We start from the raw sequence: 18915 nt of genomic DNA, 5'->3' as shown, positions 1-18915 counted from the left end.
AAACAGATTAAAAAGATTCTTTACCTAGGTATATTTAAGAAAAAAAACACTTAAAAGTGTCCAGTTACAAAAATAGTTTTCTAAGTACTTAAAATAGTAAGTTATACAATTGTCAGATATACAGAAATCTTCAGCGCCTCTATCTTCAGAGCTATCTGTGCATCAGCAGTGACAATGAAGGAGGCTGGCTTAGCTATTGTAAAAAGTCAAACCAAAGAAATGAGTCGGAGAATAAGCTGGTATACGTGCAATGTGTAAGAGCATGTTTACACTGTGGCCAATTCACAGACAAAACCCAAGAAAACAGAACAAAAAGAGCATATACCCTATAGTAAGTAAATAAGTAAAGAGGAATAAGACATAAATAACATTACAATCGGGAAAGTCAGCTAACACAAGTTAAGGACAATAGGACTGTCCCGATTGGGTACACCTTGTCGTGGTGGGATAGCTTTTACAGTTTTTTGATCCATATAGTTTCCCATGGATGGGTGTCTGAATAATTGGACCCATTTTTTACTTTGCCCTTATTCACATTGAGGTCGCCTGACACAAGTTAAGATTTTAATATTAGAGATAGGTTAGGACTATCCCGATGGGTACACATTGTCACGGTGGGTTGGCTTTTAGGCTTTTTTTAAATAAAAATAGTGTTAACTAAGTACCCTATTTTATTTAAATGTACTATTACTATTTACTTATTCAGATACTATAGGGTATATTGTTATGAATGGGTCACCGAGGAGGAAAACAAGACCATGCTAAGTCACAGAAAACCAGAGAGGTTGATAACTACGCAGATTGCAGACCCCTGATCCTATCCACACAACTAAGAGCAGCCGTGGAGTGTATCTACGATGATTATAGATGCCTCGTCACAGCCAGAGGACTAAATAAGCCTAGAGCAAGAAAAGGGGAAATCTAAAACTGCCCCAGAGCAGACCCCAAATGAATAGACAGCCCCCACACATGTACTGACTGTGAGACAAGATGAAAACACGAACACAGGTAGGAAAATAGGCTGAGCAAATGCTGGGCCCACATTAACTAGAAAGGACAGGAAAGATACTGTCTGCAATCACGCCAAAAAAATCTGCAAAAATGTCCAACACTTCTGATAGCCAAAAAAACCCTGAAATCACTAGACGTCTCCCACTATATCAGCACTCTGGCATATTCTGAGAACAGAACAAAAAGAGGCCAATCTAATAAGGGACAAAAAGCAAACTGGCAAATACAGTGACATAAGAGTGGAAATTCAGCACAGCCCCAGCCGGGGCTGGCTGACCACACAAAAAACTGAATAGACCAAACCAAATCAAATGTGAACATTAACAAAGACAACTTAGCTTGAGAAGGCAGGAACTGAGCTGGAAACTAAGACCTCAGGAGGCAGGAAAAAATCACCAGCATGGGAATAGGGAGTCTGCTGTCTTAAATCCAGTCTGAGACTCCCGATGTCCAATCCTCTTCCTCATTATCAGGTGGCAGGTCTCTGTTAATTAGATCAGCTTCATTACCTCCTGCCACCACCAGAGGCAGCCCGGAAAGAGAACTCACAACTCCTCTGTCAGCACAACCAACTCCCTCACCAGAAACCAGAGGCAGACCAGAAAATGAGTTCACAACAGTATATGCTCATTTAGTTTTTTTTAATTGTTCTCTTTTTATTGGAAAAAGTCAGACAACTCTCTTCACACGCAGCACTGATAACTGAAATTGCGGCCCCGTGTTTCGGACACAGGCAAGAAGTGGAGCTTCCAGTATGTGGAACTGGAGTTGATTGTGACAACTTGAAAATTGGAAGAATAGTAGTCAGTTGTATATTTTACTGTTTTAAGCACTTTTGCACATAATGTTTTATCTGGATAATCACTTTAGTAATGTAGGCTGAGATGGGGTATGGCATAGCATGGCGGAATTGTTACTGATAGCAAAATGAAAATTAGGGTTTTAGTTAGACTTATGACTTACAATTGTAAGATCATGTACTCGCGTAGTTTTTAAAGCAGAAGATGCTCAGGAAATCACCGGCACTGCATTTCCTGAAATGTCTTCTTTATTGTATGCTTATTTTTTTTTGGCATCTTATTTTTTTTATTTTATATATAAAATAGTTGAGGCTTCCAAGCAGAAACTGCCTGGAAAATGGTCAGATTTCTACCATATGTAGGGCTCTGTTAAGCGCATCTGTGTTCTCTATGAGAGAGTTGCTGTCAGACATGTCTGATGACAGCTTATCTCAGGGGGAATAAAAGGATCAGCAGTCTCAAATAAGGCAGACCAGATTCTTAACTCCCCGCCAATCATCTGTCCAGGGCTCCCATAAACATTAAACTGTCGTCCGAACCCGTCAATATCAGCAGGTGCGGCCAACATTAGTCTAACGTGTATGGGCACTTAAGTCGTGTGTGATCTTCAGCAGCCAAGGACTCATGTTTGGTTGAAATTCAATCTCAAATTAAAAAATCTATCATAATTTACCTTTTCTATGACTCATAAACTCAGTATAACAATAAAATAAGCACATAATCAAAGATTACTGCACACACAAAAAAGTCATGTTCAGCATCTGTTCCTCATCTAAGGCTCACCAACAGTCAGGACGTACCTCACTATTGCAGATCCACTTTAATAGCAGCATAAACTATGCCAGATTTGCATACATAGGACATATAAATATTAATTATCAGGTTACTTTTGAGTCAACCCATACCAGCTAGACCAAAGTAAGCAGAATACATGATCTGCAGGTCCTGGGACGGACACCTTTCCTTCATCATCATAGGTTAATGCTACCTGAATGGTGATTAGCTGCCACTTTTTCTTACTGTACAATTAGGGACATATATTTATCAGTCCTGTCTTTACACAGTGAAAGAAATATGAAGATGACTGGTTACTGCAAGGCAATGACAAAGGAGGTAGGAGGAGAAGCTTACATGTAAATACTGTTTTTAAAACAGATAAATGACACATTAAAATGAAGGCAGAAGGGATGTAAATCACTGTACTGAGACTTACTACTTGCCTGGCCACGGTGATTGCCACTCCAGACTTTTTGCACAAAAGGCACTGAAGTGTGGGAAGCTCTTACATAGTATTCTGTATGTTACCGATCTGCCTAATCAAGAGCTACTTCTACCAGATTCCTCCTAGTCTGGCACCTATATGTAGCCCGCTTCAGCACTCGGTCACTGTTCCTTTTTCTCATTAAGTCTGCTCTCTGCATTAGAGCTAAGATTTCGACCTGTCCTGCCTTGGATCTTCTTTGATTTCATACCTACCACTGTCCTTTATATGATTGTCCATTTCTGATCCATTTTCTGGATTCCATTTTTGTTCTTGAACACTATATGAAAAAAGTATTACACCTACAGGAGACTTTTTTGGGGCCCATTTCTACCTCCAAAAAAGGTGCAATTTTGCATTTTTAGGAGCTCTTGGCCTGTAAAGGACCCATATATTGTTCTTGCACAGGGGCCCTTTCTGTCTGTGTCCACCTGTGGCCCCTAACCAGATAATCATGATTCTAACTATGGTGGTATAGGGGAACCTAAGGAGATGACCGCACTGTTATTGAAAATAAATCTCTATATAAAGACCACCAGCAGTGATATTACATATAGTGACATATAGTGGTAGATACCAGTCATGCAGGACATATAGAGATTACTGCACAGTTATCGATGGTGACTTACAGCTGGCATTCTTTCTGGTGGAGTCATTAACTTTTCCTGTCTTTTCCATCTGGCCCAGTCCGACATGTCTGCTTCTCCAGCCAAGACTGATCTGCAGAGATTACAACAGACACATCTGACTTCTCACATTTACAGCACCGTTCACATGTAGAATCATGAAATCCTAGAATGTTCGAGTTGGAAGGGACCTCCAGGATCATCGTGTCCAACCCCCTGCTGAATGCAGGACTCGCTAAACCATCTCAGACATATGTCTTCCCAGCCTCTGTTTGAAGACTTCCATTGAAGGTGAACTCACCACCTCTTGTGGCAGCCTGTACCACTTATAGATTGCCCTCACTGTAAAAAAGTTTTTTTTCTAATATCTAATCTTTATCTTCTCTGCTTCTGTTTCATTCCATTGCTTCATGTGTTTCCATGTGCAAATGTATTCCCAACCTGCACAAACTCCTCATCCTGCCGATACCCCAATACTGAGCTGCTGCTGCCGTATGTACCCCTATTACTGCACCTGCTGTGTGGTACAAAAACAGAGCTCCTCTTAATGCCCCAAATAGTAATGCCACCACTTTGCCCCTTACATCAAAATAATGCCTCCTTTGTGCTCTCTAGATGGTAAAATTGCCCCCTAGAAAATATTAATTTCCTATATATGTGCCCTCCAAATTTTGCCCCTAGAAAGTAAAAATACCCCATATGCAACTTTGATGATGACAATACTGAGTGCCCATATAACAATGATGTTTAAGTGCCCCCTTAACATTTAATAATGTCCCCTGAGTTCCCCATGTAAAACTCCTCTATATACAGTATGTTGGGCCCACAGCTCCCCTCTAAACCATATGATAATCCCACAGCTCCTCTATACATAGAATGATGGTCCCACAGCTCCCCTACACACAGTATGATGATCCCACAGCTCCCCTATATACAGTATGCTGGGCCCACAGCTCCCCTATACACGGAATGATGGTCCCACAACTCCCATATACACAGTATGATGATCACACAGCTCCGCTATACACCGTATGATAATCCCACAGCTCCCCTATACACAGTATGATGGGCCCACAGATCCTTTATGCACAGTATAATGCTCCCACAGCTCCCCTATATATAGAATGATGTCCCCACTGATTCTCCAATACACAGTATAATAGTTAATAGCGTTCTGGCACCGTGCGGCGCTCGCACTGATAGCCTCGCTGCTGGGAAGAAATTAACTTTATTCCTCCCGGCAGTCTTGCTCTTCCAGTCATAGGGGTTTGCCGGTATGTTTTAAGCCACCACTCTGTGTATAGAGAGTGGCGGCTGTAACCTCATCCTGTCACTGACTGACAGCCGCCTCAACACCGTCTGCCACCTGGTAGTTACCCTATTGGTGCCCCTATAAATAATAATGCTTCTTAAGTGCCTACTTAATGTTTAACTGAGTCCCCCATGTACAGTAACAATGGCACCAGTATTGCTGATGTGAGCAGGGGGTCGTGTGATGACTCTTTCGGCTTATCCCAATAATCTATTGAGAGAAATCAAACTTATTAAGGCTGGTTTCACATTAGCGCTTTTTAAGCGCACGCACGGCCGGGGGTAGCTCCGCCCCCGAGCCAGCTCTCTGCCCGGCGTGCCCGCCCCTTGCTTGTAGCGCCGCCTCCTAGCGGACAGCGGCGCCTGCGATCGGCGCACCCTATCTTTAGCATAGGGTGCGCAGATCGTGCGCAGGCCGTGCGCTAGTTGCGCTTTGACCTGCGCTGCGCACTTTTGACGGTGCGCTGTGCGCGCCAAAATCGAACTTTTCGGATTTTGGCGCGCACGGCGCACCGTCAAAAGTGCGCAGCGCAGGTCAAAGCGCAACTAGCGCACAGCCTGCGCACGATCTGCGCACCCTATGCTAAAGATAGGGTGCGCCGATCGCAGGCGCCGCTGTCCGCTAGGAGGCGGCGCTACAAGCAAGGGGCGGGCACGCCGGGCAGAGAGCCGGCTCGGGGGCGGAGCTACCCCCGGCCGTGCGTGCGCTTAAAAAGCGCTAATGTGAAACCAGCCTTAGCTGACACATGCAGATTCGCAAATGTGATCACACCAGTGGTATTGGGGTCTTATGACAGCAGGCGCACCCCATCATGATTTGGCAGTCTGTAGTCTCAGAGTGACTGCAGACATTTATCCCAAGCCTTTCATAACTTAATAATAATAAATTGCTTGTTATGAAATTATTAAATAGAATGTAGCTGGTGGTTACTGTAGTGTTATACTTGTTAGGGAGCAGACAGACGAATGTATTTTGCTGCGCGAGGATCGCATCGCAATCCTCAGACTGACCATCTGCTCTCCACACCTGAGTGTGACAGCTACATAGTAATACATCACACTATCATGCTTATGTCAGGAGAGGTGTCGTGCCAGTCCGAGGATTGCGATGTGATCCTTGCATGAGTTATACGGCCGTCTGTCTGCCCCCTTATGCTAATACTTATCCTTGTTATACTAATACATAAATATTAACCTATTAACATATTAACGCTATTAACCTGTATTGTTATGCTTGTTATACTAATGCTTATAAAAGACCCAGCTCACAAGTATAAAAAGCCCCTGACCTCCCCATCTCCAGACCCCTAAGACAGCAACTATTACATGTTATGGAGTTCATATAATTTCACATCAATACAATGTAATAAACAGCCCTCCAGTGCCCTGTCCCCCCTCCCCACCCCAACACTCCATCCTCTCACATTCACCCCACAGTGCTCTGTCCCCCCTCCCCCATAATACCCCCATCCTCTCATATTCACCCCCAGTGCACTGTCCCCCCCACAATATCCTCATCCTCTCACATTCACCCCCAGTGTCCTGTTCCCTCTCCCCCACAATACCCCCATCCTCTCACATTCACTCCCAATGCCCTGTCCCCCCTCCCCACAATACCCCCATCATCTCACATTTACCCTCAGTGCCCTGTCCCCTCTCCCTCACTATACCCTCACCCTCTCACATTTACCCCCAGTGCTCTGTTAGCCTCCCCCGCAATACCCCCATCCTCTCACATTCGCCCTCAGTGCCCTGTCCCCCCAACAATACACCCATCCTCTCACATTCCCCCAAGTGCTCTGTCCCCCCTGCCCCACAATACCCCCATCCTCTCACATTCACCCCACAGTGCCCTGTCCCCTCTCCCTCACTATACCCTCATCCTCTCACATTTACCCCCAGTGCCCTGTCCCCCTCCCCACAATACCCATATCCTCTGGCATTCACCCCCAGTGCCGTGTCCCCCCTCCCCACAATGCCACATCCTCTCGCATTCATCCCAGTCTCCTGTCCCCAACAATACACTCATCCTCTCACATTCACTCCCAGTGCTCTGTCCCCCTTCCCCACAATACCTCATCCTCTCACATTCACTCCCAATGCCAGGTTCCCCCTCCACCACAATACCCCCATCCTCTCACATTCACCCTCAGTGCCCTGTCCCCCCCACAATACACCCATCCTCTCACATTCCCCCAAGTGCTCTGTCCCCCCACAGTTTCCTGCCCCCCTCCCTCACTATACCCTCATCCTCTCACATTCACCCCAGTGCCCTGTCTCTTATGAATGGGTGACCGAGGATGGCAGGAACAGGCTAAAGGTACTGTCACACTTAGCGATGTACCAACGATCCCGACCAGCGATATGGTACATCGCTAAGTGGTCGCTAGTGAGCTGCCACACAGGCAGATCTCACCAGCGACATCACTGGGGATGGGGGTCGCTACTTACCTGTCACACCAGGCGATCCTGCGTCCTCCCGCCCGGCTCCATGCGTCGGTCGTCCTCACAGCAGGAAGCTGACGACGAGAAGCGGTCCTGAACGTTCTCGCGCGATCAGCGATAACCAGCGGGGGAGCGGGTCGGAGGTAAGTATCAGACACAGAGATATCGCTAGCAATATCGCTATAACATCACTAGTTATAGCGATATTGCTAGCGATATCTCTTAGTGTGACATGCCCTTAAGCCACCAGAAAACCAGAGAGGTAGGTAACTAAGCAGATTGCAGACCCCTGTGTTGTGAGTTCATTCTCTGGTTCACCAGTTGTGAGTTCTCCTTCCAGACTCCCTCTAGTGGTAACAGGAGGTAGTGAGGTTGATTTGATCGGTGGAGATCTGCCACCTGAGAATGAGGATGACGATTGGACCTCAGGAGTCTCAGATTGGATTTAAGACAGCCGACGTCCTATTCAGTTGCTGGTGATTCCTTCTGGCTTGTCAGCTCTTGGTTTTCAGCTCTGTTCCAGTCATCTAAAGCTAAGTTTTTCTGCTAATGTTCACACTTGATTTTGTTGGTCTATTCAGGTTTTTGGTGTGGTCAGCCAGCCCCGGCTGGGGGCTGTGCTGAATTTCCACTCTTATTTATCAGTATTTTGCCAACTTGCTTTTTGTCCCTTACTAGTTTGGTCTCTTTTTGCTCTGTCTCAGAATATTTCAGAGTGCTGATATAGTGGGAGAAGTCTAGTGACTTCAGGGTTAATTTTGCTATCAGAAGTGTTGGACATTATTTTTGTAGGGTTTTTTGCAGGTTGCAGACAGTGTCTTTCCTTCCCTTTTCTCTCTAGTTAGTTTGGGCCCCATCGTTTGCTCAGCCTATTTTCCTGCCTGTGTTTGTGCCTTCATCTTGTTTCACCGTCAATACATGTGCGGGGGCTATCTATTCCTTTGGGGTCTGCTCTGGGGCAGTTAGTTTTCCCCTTTTCATGCTTCAGGCTTATTTAGTTCTCCGGCTGTGACGAAGCGTCTAGGAACATCGTAGGTACGCTCCACGGCTGCTGCTAGTTGTGTGGTAGGATCAGGGATCTGCAATCTGCATAGTTACCAACCTCTCTGGTTTTCTGTGACTTAGCTTGTTTTGCCTTTTTCTCCTCGGTGACTCATTCATAACAGAATCACCAGCCATACCACAGATTCTAGGGTACTCAAAAGCAGGAAAAAGTTGTTAAAAAAAAAGTGTCCGAATTTTTTTTTTTTATATCTTTTCCTCTTTTTTCTCTGGGGCCGTAGGAGGATTTCTTTTTCTTTTTCCTAATGGAGATTAAGCAATTGTCTGATCGTGTGGATGCATTTTTTCAAGCCTTGGGGTTGTTGTATGATGAACCTAATGCTGTTGATCAAGCTGAGAGAACCCTGTTGGCATTAAACCAGGGTCAGGATTCTGCAGAGTTATACTGTCAAAAATTCCGAAAGTGGGCAGTCCTTACTACATGGAATGATAGTGCATTGGCAGCTCTCTTTCGGAAGGGTTTATCAGAGACCGTAAAAGATGTTATGGTGGGATTTCCTGTTCCCTCTGGCCTGGATGATTCTATGTCATTAGCCATTCAAGTTGATCGGCGTTTACGTGAACGTAAAACTACACAGGAGGCGCTGCCACCTTTTGAACAAACGTCTGAACCTATGCAATGTGATGGGGTTTTGTCTAGGGCGCAACGTCAGGATTTTAGAAGGCATAATAAGCTGTGTTTTTTCTGTGGAGACGCCTCTCATATTATTTCTGTCTGCCCAAAATGAGAGAAATGTTTTGCACACACATTTGCTGTAGGCAGTATACAACCTAAGTTTCTTTTGGCAATTACTCTGATCTGCTCCTTATCCACGTTTTCCACGAAGGCTTTTGTGGATTCAGGAGCAGCGCTGAATCTGATGGATTTGGACTTTGCTAAACGTTGTGGTTTTTACATGACGCCTCTGCGGACGCCTATTCCTTTGAGGGGTATTGTTACTACTCCTTTGGCGGAGAATAAACCTCAGTTTTGGACCCAGGTGACAATGCGATTTGCCCCAGACCACCAAGAAAATTGCAAATTTTTGGTGCTGCATAATTTGCATGATACTATTGTTCTCGGTTTTCCTTGGTTGCAAACTCATAATCCAGTTTTGGATTGGAAATCTGGGTCTGTGGTGAGTTGGGGTTGTCAGTGTATTCTTAGGGACGCTCCTGTTTTCTCCACCTCTCCTCAGTCTCATGATATTCCTGATTATCTAGCCGATTTTTCTGATGTATTTAGTGAGAGCAAGTCTGCGTCTTTGCCTCCTCATAGGAGTTATGACTGTGCAATTGAGTTGATGCCTGGGTGTAAATTTCCCAAGGGTCGGCTTTTCAACTTATCAGTACCCGAACATGATGCTATGCAATCCTATATTAAGGAGTCATTGGAGAAGGGTCATATTAGACCATCCTCGTCACCTTTAGGTGCTGGTTTGTTTTTTTGTGGCCAAGAAAGATGGTTCATTAAGACCATGTATTGATTATCGTTCCCTTAGCAAGATGACGGTTAAATATCAGTACCCGTTACCTCTGATGTCTGATTTATTCTCCAGAGTTAAGAGTGCCTGCTGGTTTACTAAGCTTGACCTCAGGGGGGCGTATAATCTTATTCGCATCAAGCACGGGGATGAATGGAAGACGGCGTTTAATACTCCGGAGGGACATTTTGAGTACCTGGTGATGCCTTTTGGGCTCACTAATGCCCCTTCTGTCTTCCAGTCCTTTATGAATGATATTTTCCGTGACTTTGTGGATAAGTTTTTGATCATCTATCTGGATGATATTTTGATCTTTTCTAGTGATTGGGATTCTCATGTGGAACACGTCCGGACTGTGTTCCGGATTTTGAGGGAGACATCCCTGTTTGTTAAGGGATCGAAATGCCTTTTTGGTGTACAGAGGATTTCATTTTTGGGATTTATCTTATCTCCATCGACTATTGAAATGGACCCGGCCAAGGTACAGGCCATTTATGATTGGGTTCAGCCTACTTCTTTGAAGGCCCTCCAGAAGTTTTTGGGTTTTGCTAATTTCTATCTTAAATTTATAGGTAATTTTTCTGGTATTGTCAAACCACTGACTGATCTGACCAAGAAGGGCGCTGATGTGCTGAATTGGTCTCCTGAGGCTATCTCAGCATTTCAGGAGCTTAAGCAGAGATTTACATCAGCTCCAGTTTTACGGCAACCTGATGTCTCACTTCCATTTCAGGTGGAGGTAAATGCTTCTGAGATTGGTGCAGGAGCTGTTTTGTCCCAAAAAGACCCTGTGACTTCTAAGATGAATCCCTGTGCCTTCTTTTCTCGAAAGTTCTCCCCATCTGAACGCAACTATGACGTGAGGAATCGGAAATTATTGGCCATGAAGTGGGCATTTGAGGAGTGGAGACATTGGTTGGAGGGAGCTAGACATCAAGTTGTGGTCCTCACCGATCACAAGAATTTGATTTATCTGGAGTCGGCCAAACGCTTGAATCCTAGACAGGCTAGATGGGCCTTGTTTTTCACGCGTTTTAATTTTGTGGTCTCTTTTCTTCCGGGCACTAAGAATGTTAAGGCAGACGCCCTTTCTAGGAGTTTCTTTGTCGATTCTCTTAGTGTGACCGAGTCTACTACCATCCTAGGTGAGGGGGTAGTTCTTTCTGCCATTTCGCCCGATTTGAGACGCGTCCTGGAGGAATTTCAGGAGGATAAACCCGAGCGTTGCCCTATGGGAAAATTGTATGTTCCTGACCAGTGGAGAAAGAGAGTGATGTCTCAAATTCATTGCTCCGCATTGGCTGGTCATCCAGGTATTTTTGGTACCAGAGATTTGGTGAGTCGGTCCTTTTGGTGGCCTGCCTTATCTTGTGATGTCAGGAATTTTGTACAGTCCTGTGGGACTTGTTCTCTGTCTAAACCCTGTTCTCGCTCTAGTGGGTTGCTGATGCCCTTGCCGGTGCCCAAGAGGCCATGGACCCATATCTCAATGGATTTTATTTCTGATCTTCCTGTCTCTCAGAGAATGACTGCTATCTGGGTGATCTGTGATAGATTTTCGAAGATGGTCCATCTTGTACCACTCCCAAAATTGCCATCTTCCGCTGAGTTGGTGCCCTTGTTTTTACGACAGGTGGTTCGGTTACATGGGATTCCTGAGAACATTGTGTCCGACAGAAAAGTCCAGTTTGTTTCCAGATTCTGGAAAGCCTTTTGTTCCAATCTGGGAATTCAGTTATCCTTCTCCTCTGTGTTTCATCCCCAGACCAATGGACAGACTGAGAGAACAAACCAGACCTTGGAGTCTTATTTGAGATGTTTTATATCTGCTGATTAGGATGATTGGGTCTCATTTTTGCCCTTGGCCGAATTTGCACTGAACAATAGAGCTAGTTCTGCCACTTTGATGTCACACTTTTTCTGTAATTTTGGGTTTCATCCTCGATTCTCTTCAGGGCAAGTGGAATCTTCGTCCTGCCCAGGTGTGGACACTGTGGTTAAGAGAATGCAGCAGATATGGGACCAAGTGGTGGATAAGTTGTCACTCTCTCAGGAAAAGGCCCAGCGTTTTTCCAACCAGCATAGGACCATTGGTCCCCGGTTTAAAGTGGGTGATATGGTTTGGTTGTCGTCTAAGAATATTCCTATGAAGGTTGCATCTCCTAAATTTAAGCCAAGATTTATTGGTCCTTATAAGATTTTGGAAATCCTTAATCCTGTTTCGTTTCGATTGGCTCTTCCAGTTACGTTCAAGATCCATAATGTATTTCACAAATCTCTGTTGAAGAGGTTTGTTGAGCCAGTGGTTCCTATGGCAGCACCTCCTGACCCTGTGTTGGTTGAAGGCAATGTGGAATATGAGGTAGAGAAAATATTGGATTCTCGTTTGGTTAGACTCCTGTATTTGGTCAAATGGAAGGGTTATGGTCAGAAGGATAATTCTTGGGTCTCTGCCTCCGATATTCATGCCAATAGATTGGTTCGTGCTTTTCACCGGGCCCATCCTGATCGGCCTGGTGGCATGGATGAGGGTTCGGTGACCCCTCCTCAGGGGGGGGTACTGATGTGAGTTCATTCTCTGGTTCACCAGTTGTGAGTTCTCCTTCCAGACTCCCTCTGGTGGTAACAGGAGGTAGTAAGGTTGATTTGATCGGTGGAGATCTGCCACCTGAGAATGAGGATGAAGATTGGACCTCAGGAGTCTCAGATTGGATTTAAGACAGCCGACGCCCTATTCATTTGCTGGAGATTCCTTCTGGCTTGTCAGCTCTTGGTTTTCAGCTCTGTTCCAGTCATCCAAAGCTAAGTTTTTCTGCTAATGTTCACACTTGATTTTGTTGGTCTATTCAGGTTTTTGGTGTGGTCAGCCAGCCCCGGCTGGGGGCAGTGCTGAATTTCCACTCTTATTTATCAGTATTTTGCCAATTTGCTTTTTGTCCCTTACTAGTTTGGTCTCTTTTTGCTCTGTCTCAGAATATTTCAGAGTGCTGATATAGTGGGAGAAGTCTAGTGACTTCAGGGTTAATTTTGCTATCAGAAGTGTTGGACATTATTTTTGTAGGGTTTTTTGCAGGTTGCAGACAGTGTCTTTCCTTCCCTTTCCTCTCTAGTTAGTTTGGGCCCCATCGTTTGCTCAGCCTATTTTCCTGCCTGTGTTTGTGCCTTCATCTTGTTTCACCGTCAATACATGTGCGGGGGCTATCTATTCCTTTGGGGTCTGCTCTGGGGCAGTTAGTTTTCCCCTTTTCATGCTTCAGGCTTATTTAGTTCTCCGGCTGTGACGAAGCGTCTAGGAACACCGTAGGTACGCTCCACGGCTGCTGCTAGTTGTGCGGTAGGATCAGGGATCTGCAATCTGCATAGTTACCAACCTCTCTGGTTTTCTGTGACTTAGCTTGTTTTGCTTTTTTCTCCTCGGTGACCTATTCATAACACCCCTGATCCTATCCACACAACTAGCAGTTGCCGTGGATCGTACCTACTATGCCCTAGACGCCTCGGCACAGCAAGGAAGGTGAAATCTAAACTGCCCCAGAGCAGACCCCAAAAGGAATAGATAGCCCCCAAACATATATTGTCGGTGAGACAAGATGAAACACAAACGCAGGCAGAAAAATAGACTGAGCAAATGATGGGGCCCAAACTGACTAGATAGGATAGGAAAGGAAAGACACTGTCTGCAAACACGCAAAAACCCTGAAAAATCCAACACGTCTGATGTACAAAAAAAGCTGAAGTCACACGACTTCGCCCCCATTATATCAGCACTCTGGTATGAACTAGAAGCAAAGCAAAAGAGACCAATATAACAGGGGACTGAACAAACTGACACAGGCTGTAACATATGGAGCGGTGGTCCAGCACAGCCCCCAGAGGAGCAAACTGAACCCACACAACAAGCAGAGAGAGACAAAAACAGATCAGAAGCAAAGGATTAGCAAATAAGCATTAAGCTGAAAAATGCAGGATCAGGGCAGGAGAGGTCAGACCTCAGAATGCACAGGAAAGCAATCACCAGCAGGGATTGAAGGAAGTCTGCAGACTTAAATACTCCAATCAGTAACCCCAGACCTCCAATCGTCATCATCATCATCAGGTGGCAGATCTCTGTCAATCTGGCCAGTTCCACTACCTCCAGTAACCACCGGAGGGAGCAGGGGGAGCTTCGGCTCAGAAGTCTGAGCCAGGGAATTCACAACACCTGTCCCCGTACTCACAATACCCCCATCCTCTCGCATTCACTCTCAGTGTTGTGTCCCCCCTCCCCACAATACCACATCCTCTCACATTCACCCCAGTGTCCTGTCCCCCAAAAAATACACTCATCCTCTCACATTCACTCCCTGTGCTCTGTCCTGCTTCCCCCACAATACACCATCCTCTCACATTCACCCTCAGTGCCCTGTCCCCCCTACACCCACAATACCCCCATCCTCTCACATTCCCCCCAGTTCTCTGTCCCCTCTCTCCACAATACCCCAATCCTCTCACATTCACCCCACAGTGCCCTGTCCCCCCTCCCTCACAATACCCCATCAACTCATTAACTTCCAGTGCCAAGTCACCCCTCCCCCACTTCAGCCCTCACAATACCCCATCCTCTCACATTAACCCCCAGTGCCCTGTCACCCCTCCCCCACTTCAGCCCCCACAATACTCTATTCTCTCACATTAACCCCAGCGCCCTTTCCCCACCTTCACTTCAGCCCCCACAATACCCCCATCCTCTCACATTCACCCCACAGTGATCATGACATGCCTAAACTGAATGATTCTAATCAATTCTATCCCCCCTTATCAATGAAGTTTGCAGGCAGTGAGGCAGGACCAGAAAGCGTCCAGTTTAATGTAAAGAGGGCACTGGGACCCAGCGTGCCTGAGCCTGCATGGCAGAAACTAAAGGCCCCATTACACATAACGATGTCCCAGCGATCCCACCAACGATCCGACATGGTTGGGATCGCTGGGACATAGACAGCCCCTCCAGCGATCAGGACCAGCGAGCAAGCTGGTTTCCAGGGTAAACAGCGGGTATCTAAGAGCCGCGTGGGATACCAACGATCAGAAAATGGCCCAGGACGTTCGAGCGTGATCAGCGATACCCGGCAGGGGGGCCGGTCGCTGATCCATGTCACACACAGCGATGTCGCTGTCGAGATCTCTGTGGCATCACAAAATCAGCGATCTCGCCAGCAATATCACTGTGTGTGATGGGGCCTTAACTGTAGCTTCTGCCAGCCCAGCCCTGAAGAAGCTCCTGGGGTGAGACAGCATAGCACACTGCACAGACGGAGGCTCTGCAAACTGCCCCTGTGCAGAGTCTGTCAGACAGGGGAGCCGGCATTGTGCTGCTCTCTCCCTGACACCTCAGACGTGCCCACATGACAAAAGTGGCTGTGTCTTTCGGTGGTCACCTTCATGTGACCGTGTCCGGGGTAGTGGCCCCCTCTGCCTTACCCCCCAGTAGCTACGCTACCAAAGCTCAGTATAAGTTATTCTATTTTATCTGGGCCAAACATTTAGTTCCAGAAGGGATTGTCCTGTAGTGGAGAACACCTTTAAAGGGGTTTTCCCAGGAACAAAGCACATTTTAATTCATGGATCTTAGAATATAATAAACACATAATCACAAATGGGGCATACTGGAATAATATGTTATGTAAGAGCAGTAAAAAGAATGTAGCTCAATGACTTAATTTAAATATGTAATAATAAAGTATTCAAAACTTGAACTAATAAAACAGATAATTAAGTATGATGCCAACAAAAGTGCCCCCAACACACAGTATGATACCCCCAAAAATGAATCCCTCATCCATAACTTCCACATGCACGGTATGATGACCCCCCTATTGTTCCCTTTCCAGCAAAAGTATGGTGACCCCAACACAGTATTATGCCACAATTGTACTCTCCACACAGCTCTCCACACAGTATATATTCCTTCATAAAGTATAATGGGACCCACATAGACCTCCATACAATATAATGAGCCTCACAAAGTCCTCCATACAGTACAATGAGCCACATATAGTCCTCCATAAAGTACAGTGGGCCCCATATAGTCCTCCATACAGTATAATGGGCCCCACATAGCCCTTGATTCAGTATAATGGGCCCATCATAGTCCTACATACAGAATAATGGGCTTCACATAGTCCTTCCTGCAGTATCATGGCCCCCACATAATCAAACAGAGTAATTGGCCTCATATAGTCCTCCATACAGTATATGGGCCACATGTTAAAAAAATAAATACTCATTTCTCGTTCCCCTGCTGCTCTATTCTCGGCAACGAGCACTGTGAGGCTCTTCACTGCTTGGCACAGCGGGCGCGAAATAGTGACAACATCACATCCGCTGCTCTGAAACATCAGACATAGAATGATGGGTTGGGAAGCGTTAGGTGATCTTGATGCCGTCTTCGCAGGTCAAATATAATGACACTGCAGGTCAGATTTGGCCAAAGTTTGACATGTGTGTATTAGATATACCATGATAAGTATAACTAAATGGTGAAATAATAAATGGGAAATGTTTAAGAACATCCTTAATAGGCACTGTAAGCGGTTTATACCTTGTGGGAATAAAAGGACAAGAAATAGGAAAAACCCAATGTGGCTAAACAAAATAGTAAGAGGGGCAATTAACAGTAAAAAGAAAGCATTTAAACTACTAAAGCAGGATGGCACCGTTGAAGCTCTAAAAAGCTATAAGGAGAAAAATTCTTTATCTAAAAAAATAATTAAAGCTGCCAAAAAGGAAACAGAGAAGCACATTGCTAAGGAGAGTAAAACTAATCCCAAGCTGTTCTTCAACTATATCAATAGTAAAAGAATCAAAAGTGAAAGCGTAGGCCCATTAAAAAATTGTGAGGAAAGTATGGTTGTAGATGATGAGGAAAAAGCTAATATATTAAACACCTTCTTCTCCACGGAATTCACGGTGGAAAATGAAATGCTAGGTGAAAGGCCAAGAGACAAAGAAAACCCTATATTAAGGGTCACCAATCTAACCCAAGAAGAGGTGCAAAACCGGCTAAATAAGATTAAAATGGATAAATCTCCGGGTCCGGATGGCATACACCCACGAGTACTAAGAGAACTAAGTATTGTAATAGACAAACCATTATTTCTTATATTTAGAGACTCTATAGCGACGGGGTCTGTTCCACAGGACTGGCGCATAGCAAATGTGGTACCAATATTCAAAAAGGGCTCTAAAAGTGAACCTGGAAATTATAGGCCAGTAAGTCTAACTTCTATTGTTGGTAAAATATTTGAAGGGTTTCTGAGGGATGTTATTCTGGATTATCTCAATGAGAATAACTGTTTAACGCCATATCAGCATGGGTTTATGAGGAATCGTTCCTGTCAAACCAAACTAATCAGTTTTTATGAAGAGGTAAGCTATAGACTGGACCAAGGTGAGTCATTGGAAGTGGTATATCTTGATTTTTCCAAAGCGTTTGATACCGTGCCACACAAGAGGTTGGTACACAAAATGAGAATGCTGGGTATGGGGGAAAATGTGTGTAAATGGGTAAGTAACTGGCTTAGTGATAGAAAGCAGAGGGTGGTTATAAATGGTATATTCTCTAACTGGGTCGCTGTGACCAGTGGGGACCGCAGGGGTCGTGTGTTGGGACCTATTCTCTTCAACATGTTTATTAACAATCTGGTAGAAGGTTTTCACTGTAAAATATTGATATTTGCAAATGATACTAAACTATGTAAAGCAGTCAATACAAGAGAACATAGTATTCTGCTACAGATGGATCTGGATAAGTTGGGAACTTGGGCCGAAAGGTGGCAGATGCAGTTTAACAATGATAAATGTAAGGTTGTACACATGGGAAGAAGGAATCAATATCACCATTACACACTGAACGGTAAACCACTGGGTAAATCTGACATGGAGAAGGACTTGGGGGATCCTTGTTAATGATAAACTTACCTGGAACAGCTAGTGCCAGGCAGCGGCTGCCAAGGCAAACAGGATCATGGAGTGCATTAAAAGAGGTCTGGATACACATGATGAGAGCATTATACTGCCTCTGTACAAATCTCTGGTTAGACCGCACATGGAGTACTGTGTACAGTTTTGGGCACCGGTGCTCGGGAAGGATATAAAGGAACTAGAGCGGGTACAAAGGAGGGCAACAAAATTAATAAACGGGATGGGGGAACTACAGTACCCAGAGAGATTAGCAAAATTTGGATTATTTAGTCTAGAAAAAAGATGACTGAGGGGCGATCTAATAACCATGTATAAGTATATAAGGGGACAATACAAATATCTCTCCGAGGATCTGTTTATACCAAGGAAGGTGACGGTCACAAGGGGGCATTCTCTGCGTCTGGAGGAGAAAAGGTTTTTCCACCAACATAGAAGAGGATTCTTTACTGTTAGGGCAGTGAGAATCTGGAATTCCCTGCCTGAGGAGGTGGTGATGGCGAACTCAGTCGAAGGGTTCAAGAGAGGCCTGGATGTCTTCCTGGAGCGTAACAACATTGTATCATACAATTATTGTTAGGTTCTTTAGAAGGACGTAGATCTGGGGATTTATTCTGACAGAATTTTATAGGCTGAACTGGATGGACTAATGTCTTTTTTCAGCCTTATTAACTATGTTACTATGAAACTACTTTGCCAAAATTTTCATGCTAGAAACTCTGGTTTAAAGTCAGCCTTCTATTAAATGAAAAAGAAACCTACGGTGGAAAATGTTGTCAAATGTCATTCTTCACATAGGAGCATTCATTTTGGGACTTACTTCATCAAAAAAAGAACATAAATACAGACTAAAGTGAACCAAGAACAACAGTAGAAGAAACAAAAGGAGCAATTTAAATAGCACACAAGAATAGCTTGGCACACCAAGTCTCATTTAGTGCATTTTTACATGGATCAGCTCATTTGCAATTCGCTGGTCA

The sequence above is a fragment of the Dendrobates tinctorius genome, unplaced genomic scaffold, assembly GCF_039654945.1.
Source record: "Dendrobates tinctorius isolate UK_male_01 unplaced genomic scaffold, ASM3965494v1 ptg000056l, whole genome shotgun sequence".
NCBI lineage: Eukaryota > Metazoa > Chordata > Amphibia > Anura > Dendrobatidae > Dendrobates > Dendrobates tinctorius.
This window is presented reverse-complemented; position numbering follows the sequence as displayed.